We start from the raw sequence: 5838 nt of genomic DNA on the forward strand, positions 1-5838 counted from the left end.
TGCCTTAAGAGGAAAGATTTCCAACTTTCAACAGCAGAAGGGACAAACCATTCTAGAAGCATAGGAACGTTTCCAAGAATATATTTCAGATTGTCCTCACTATGGAATGGAAGATAGGTTGCTCATACAAAGTTTCTACCATGGATTAACTCAGAAAGCTCATGAACAACTCGATGCCACTGTTGGAGGATCATTTATGTCACTCACCCTTGGAAAAGCTAAAACTCTTATGGAGAAGATAGCCTCTAATCAAGACTGGTCATCATACAACATCCAATCATGCAATAAGAGTGAAGAAGTACTAGAAGAGGTGTGTGTCAACCAAAATGGATGTACTATTGAATTGGCTCAAACAGTGAGCCAATTACAAGAGAGATTGTCAAGCCATTCAAGATGCTTTCAATGCTGAAAACACATGTAGAGAATATTTGGGGGTTGAATTCCCTGACTATCAAGAGGATGTAAACATCATTGGCAACAATTCAGGTTCACAACAATAGAGACAAGGATGGAATCAACAACAATAGTCAACTTACCAAGGTAAGTACCTAGGTAACAATTATAATTCTTTTAATTCCAAGCAACCATCCTTAAGAGACTTAATCTTAGAACAAGCTAGGATTAATGAGAATATTTCTAAAATGCTTGCTTTTAATGATAAGGTCCTAGAAAACATAAATACTAAAATGGATAGTTTTTCTTCTGCCATAAAAGACCAACTTAGCTATAATAAAAAGATAGAATCTCAATTAACCCAGTTGGCCGTTACTTTGCCTTTTGCTACTATAAGGAAAATGGACCCTAGGCCCATTCACTTTGGATTTTGGTGTTTGATGACCAACATAACCAAATTGGACTAATGAATTTGCAAGTGATTATTTTGTAGTTCAATAGGATGCAAGACGTGACTTGGACAAAGGTGGCGTGATGATCCGATGATCAACACCATAAGCAAGACCTTAGAAGCACAAGAGAAGACCCAAGATATCAAGTAAAGTCCAAGCACGAAGATAGGAACCAAGACGGATAGAATATCGTAAAGAAACGAGCTCACAGAGGTGACAGGATGCTGCATAGGATGCTGCATAGGATGCTCCGATGCACTAGACGCTGCATCAGCCGCTGCATAGGACGCTACATCGGACGCTCTGATCAAAAGGCTCGGCAACAACAGAGTCAACAACAGCGATCGGACGTTGCACCGGACGCTGCATAGGAAGCTACACCGAACGCTCCGATGCACATGACACTGCACTAGACGCTGCATACGACGTTGAGTGCCAAATTCCGGTCAACATCAGTAAGGTTCCAGAGAGCCATTTTCATGACCGGACGCGTCCGGTCAGTGCTGACCAGACGTTGGTCAAAGTCCGGTCAGTAACAGAAAACTAGGATTTCATCCCCAACAGCTATTTTCTTAGTGGGGCTTATAAATAGACCCCCCCAACCAGCCATTTGAGGTGTGTGGAGCTGAGGAAACATACCAAGGGTGTTCGTATACCATTTTAGTGATCTCCACTTGCATAGTGCTTAGTGATTCATTAGGTGATTAGCGTAGGTGCTTTGCGAAGTGCTTAGGTTGATTTGACCACCGCTTATGCACTTGCTCTAGGTTTAGGCCTAGTGTTTAGTGAGGTTTACATACCTCTTACCACTCAGTGCTTGTGAGCACCATTGTTGTACATTGGAGGTGCTTTTAGTTTTGCGAGATCACACCAACCGCGCTTGTGGTGTGGCCACCATCGTGTACCGGAGGGAACAAGGCCCACGGCGTTTCGGCCGGAAGCTTGATAGTGAAGACGGCAGGGAGCATCCAGGAGAGGCTTGCCAGAAGGCATGTCAGAGACCCACTTATGCGTGGAGAAGGCTCAAGGCTATCCATGGAGTTACCCGATCGGGAGCTTGGCCCTTGCGAGGGATTCCTTGCGAGGGGCTCCAACGAGGACTAGGGTGAAGCTTACACACTTCTCGATACCTCGGTAAAAATATCAGAGTCATCGATGGGAGTTTGCATAACTCTACCTTGCTCTTTAGCTTCCGCATTTACATTGATTGAATTACTCTTTTTGCGGTAGAGATAGCAACACACTAGCAAAACTGTAGTTGCACATTTAGATAGTTTATCTTTTGCATAGGTTTTGCTAAGGTTAGAAAAAGAGGCCATAGTTTAGAGTTAGAATTTTAAGTTGTCTAATTCACCCCCCCTCTTAGGCGTCATGGTCCCTTCAATTGGTATCAGAGCCGGTTGGCTCAAATTTGGACTTTTGGCTTAACCACCATTGAGCTAACGCTATTTAGAGTGGTTGGGATGGATACCTCTAGGCCTCCACACTTTGACAGCACTAACTTCCCTTATTATAAGGCTAGAATGGCTTGCCACCTTGAGGCGGTTGATTTGGGTGTTTGGAGAGTCACTCGTGACGAGATGAAACCCATTAAGAATCCCGAAAAACCCATAAAGAGTGATGAAAAAGAAATGCATTTCAATGCTAGAGCTAAAAATTGCTTGTTTGAATCATTTAGCATGGATGTGTTTAACCAAGTGTTCACTTTAAATACGGCACATGAAATTTGGTTAAAACTCCAAGAGCTCCATGACGGCACAAGTAATGTCCATGAGCAAAAACATTGTCTAGCTAAACAAAATTATGATTCCTTTACAATGAATGATGATGAGCTTGTTCGTGATATATATTCTTGTTTGAATCTAATTATCAATGAGCTCCATTCAATAGGATTAATAAAGCTAGATGATGTGGACATCATGAGGAAGATCATCTCCATGCTACCACAAAAGAAATATGCAAGCATCATCACCATCCTTCATAATATGGAGGACTTGAGCATCATGACCCCAGGCATAGTCATTGGCAAGATAGTGGCATTTGAAATGTAACGTAAGATGGGTCAAGAAGAAGCTTCTTCATCAAGCAAAGGCAAAGCTCTTGCATGTAGCGAAAAAAAGATGAAGGGCAAGCAAGTTGAGACAAGCTCAAACTCAAGCTCCTCAAGTGAAGATGAAGAAGAAGATGAGGACGACGATGATGATGATGAAGATTCAAGTGATGATGATCAATCTTCCTCCTCCACCTTCGACCTTGATGAAGAATCAAACAAACTTATCAACAAGGTGGAGAAGATGATCCAAAGACCCAATGTCAAGGGTGTGCCCATTCAAATTCAAGATCTCATTTTCACCAATCAAAGAAATGAGCAAAGAAAGAGAGGATGTAATGGATGCGGTGAGTTGGGGCACTTTGTGGAAGTTTGTCCAAACAAGCCCACACCCAAGACAAAGAAGAAGGCATGAAAGAACCAAGCCCTCACATCAATAAGATCATGGGATGATTCTTCAAGTGAAGAAGAACACCATCACAAGAGGTGAGGCCGCAAGCACTCATCATCAAGCTCTTCTCGTGTGTGCCTTATGGCATGAGGTAACGAAAGCTCATCCTCTAGTGAGAGTGATAGTGATGATGATATGCCTTCTTATGATGAAATTGTGCAACAAAATCTTAATTATGCTAAAATTTGCACTAGTCAACAAAAGAAGCTCAAAAGTTTAAAAGAAAAGCTAGATAGTTCACAAGAAGCATACAAAACTTTGCTTGAACAATATGAGAACTTTGCTAATCTCAATGTTGAACTATCTACTAAAATTGAGCAACTTATATTTTCGGCCTGCGGGCTTTCTCTCCTCACCGCGCTAGCCCAGCTTTCCTACGCAGCCCAGCACCAAGCCACCAGCCCTTGCGCGCTGCGCGGCCCAGCACCGCTGCCGGCCCAGCACAGCCGCCAGCCCAGCCGCCGCGCCTTCCTCACGCCTGCAGCCGCTGACCACCTGGCCCCACATGTCGGCGCCATCCCCTTCCCCACGCGGCTCGGCAACCACCCGCGCCCGGCGTCTGAGCAACCGTCGCCCATGCTCCGTGCGTCGTGGGAGCGTCCCCCCGCTCCTTGGCCTTGATAAATAGGAGCCGAGCCCCCCCGCACACCCCTAGCTACTCCCCCGTGTTGTTTTCTCTCGTGTTCACGCCACGGAGGCCCCAGCAACCATGCATGGAGGAGCTCTGTCGGCCACCGTCCTCGCCGTCCACGTCGCTGCCTTCTCTGAGCCTCCCCGTCCTCGTTTTTCCTCGCGGTGAGAATCCCCTTGCTCTCCTCTTTCTCCCCAGCCCTTTTCTTTGGCGTTAGATGGTTCCTAGCGCTATAGCCACGAGCTCCGAAGGCTTTGGCCGCCGGCCATGGCGTCCACCGCCTTGGCTCACTCCTCCGGCCGTCGTGATGGCCTGGGCGAGTTCCCCTTCTCCCCAGCTTTCTCCCGGTGCCTCCGGTTTTCCGAACCGTGGCCCATAGACCTCTGGCCGCGCGCTCCGGTGACCTTCATGCCGCCAGCAATGGTGCTTTGCCGCCGGCATCACTGTTCTGGCTGGCCACCTTCTTCTCTCTCCCCCGGATCCATTCTTGGCCGCTCATTTCTAATCCAACGGCCGAGAACATCCGGTACCCCTTCGCGTGGTAGATTTGCAAAAGAGACCCTCGGTTTCAGATGAATAGGACCCACAGTCCAATGCGTAGTTCCCTGAATGCGCATTCTCATTTTGAAAACGTAAACTTCACTGCTTAAGTCAAAAATACGTTTTCAGTATTTACAGAAATGCCATTTGAACTGTTTCGCTTATAAAATTGTTGTTTTAGCTCTGAATTGATCCATTCAAATCGCGTTTGCATCGTAATTCCATAAGCTACATGTTAGAACCACTGTTAGTCGAGTTTGGAACATTTTAATTTCCTGGTTAGATTTAATTAAATATATTGCTATAGGAAAAACCCGTTTAAATCATAACTTTCGCATTCTAGCTCCGTTTTTCGTGAACTTCGCGTTGATGTGATCGTAGCGAGACGTAGATTATTTTCACAAACATTTTATCTTGTTTTCTATACTGTTGGTGTACTGTTCTAATGATAGGAATGTTTGCTTTGCATGAATGCTTTTGGAATGTTGTATGTTGCCGTGTTGGTCGCGTTCAGACGGTGAGGAAAACGTTGGAGACCAAGAATTCTTCGACGACTAGCAGGACCTGCAAGAGTTTGTGAACCAAGGCAAGTATAGCATGGGCCTACCTTGATGTCCTAATTCACCTTAATCATTTACTCATTTGCATGTGTCTCATTTGATACCCATAAGGACATACTAGTGATTGTTTATCCAATTCCTTGTCTCCTATGGGGTATTTGCATATGAGTAGATTGCTAGTGCTCTAAATGAACATGATCTATACGATGATGAATGATTCTATGGAACTAAAAGTATAACATGATTTATAACAACTATTCCATAGGGCAAAGGTGCAAATGACCTTTGATCATGTTGCTCCTAGCCCTCCATAAGGACTTATCTGTCGACAAAAGCTAGGACTGACAGTGCAACCGGGAGAGTCATATGGCTCTGACTTTAGCTCAGTAATAGGATCTTTTCTAGCTAGTTAGAGGTTACCTTTTTGGCGCAAATGGGGTTTGCCACATTGGGTATAGGGTTGCCTCTGTTCCTATGAGTATAGCCGCGATGGATATGTGCCATAGGAAAGGGGGGTTCCTACATCTGCCTACCAAGAAAACCTAGCGGCCCTAACTTGTTAGAGAAACCTATGAAATGGCTTCATAGTGTACCCTGCCCGCTCACCTTGGCAGTGACATGGGAGTAATTAACCCAGGCATATGGGAAACACGACTCGCGGTGAATGTGCACCACCTCTGCAGAGGGTAACAAACTGTTATAACAGCCGTGATTACGGTTACGAGCGGCCCAAAAAACTCACAGAATAACTGGATACTTGT

General features: G+C 45.1%; 1 non-coding gene across 1 annotated transcript; it reads right to left on the reverse strand.

Annotated features, from left to right (window-relative positions):
- Positions 1 to 107, reverse strand: LOC136484673 (small nucleolar RNA R71). Its single transcript, XR_010766172.1, has one exon. It is a non-coding gene; the product is annotated as a small nucleolar RNA R71 (small nucleolar RNA).
- Between the last annotated feature and the right edge of the window lie 5731 nt (positions 108 to 5838).

This window comes from Miscanthus floridulus, chromosome 9, assembly GCF_019320115.1.
Source record: "Miscanthus floridulus cultivar M001 chromosome 9, ASM1932011v1, whole genome shotgun sequence".
Lineage (NCBI taxonomy): Eukaryota > Viridiplantae > Streptophyta > Magnoliopsida > Poales > Poaceae > Miscanthus > Miscanthus floridulus.